This window comes from Triticum dicoccoides, chromosome 3A (assembly GCF_002162155.2).
Source record: "Triticum dicoccoides isolate Atlit2015 ecotype Zavitan chromosome 3A, WEW_v2.0, whole genome shotgun sequence".
NCBI lineage: Eukaryota > Viridiplantae > Streptophyta > Magnoliopsida > Poales > Poaceae > Triticum > Triticum dicoccoides.
The window spans coordinates 300,977,161-300,977,788 of record NC_041384.1 but is presented as its reverse complement, the minus strand read 5'-3'; the positions used below and the strand labels follow the sequence as shown (position 1 = coordinate 300,977,788).

The following is a 628-nucleotide window of genomic DNA, read 5'->3' as shown; positions in this document are numbered from 1 at the left end:
TGAAAAACTAATTTAGTACTAAGCGTTTCAGCCCAGCCCAGTATACACCCCTCCCTCCTAGGCCCCAGCCCAATGAACCGACAACCTCTCCCACAACTGATGCACGCTCGTCTCTCCTCCTTCTCCTTTCCCCAAATCGACAGAAAATTTTCTCTATCCCCCAAATCGCCATGGATGGCGCGCCGTCTTGGCTTGACTGCCAACCGTCGCTTACCAGTCATCACTGCTGCCAGCCGCCGCTTACCAGTCACCACTGCTGCCGTCCGCCGCCGTCCGCCGACCTGACACTCGGGTTGGCGGTTGCCAACTATCTCCACCCTCTGCCCCTCCGGGCTGCTGCGCCGAGCGCCGGCTGCCTGCTGCCCCTTCTCCTTCTTGGTGTCGGGCGCTGGCTGCTGGCTGGTGTGCTCCATAGTCGCCTTTTGGCCAGTCCACTGCATTCTACTGTTATGGCTATAGAGCACTTCTTTTGGTCAGTCGCTATGGAGCACTCGATAATAGTAATTGTCCACAATACCAGGTATGTTGGTGTTACCATTTATCGGTGTGAACAAGCTATATAGATAGATGTATATAAGCTGTATATTTTGTTCCAGTTTATGTTGTGAGGCTGTGAGTGCGTATTTTG

The 628-nt window shown here is 53.5% G+C and overlaps 1 protein-coding gene across 3 annotated transcripts in view; it reads left to right on the top strand.

The window, feature by feature from the left end:
• LOC119268102 (lysophospholipid acyltransferase LPEAT1-like) overlaps nt 1-628 on the top strand; it is a 9,788-nt gene that overhangs the window by 2,847 nt on the left and 6,313 nt on the right. The gene's annotated exons all lie outside the window — the stretch shown is intronic.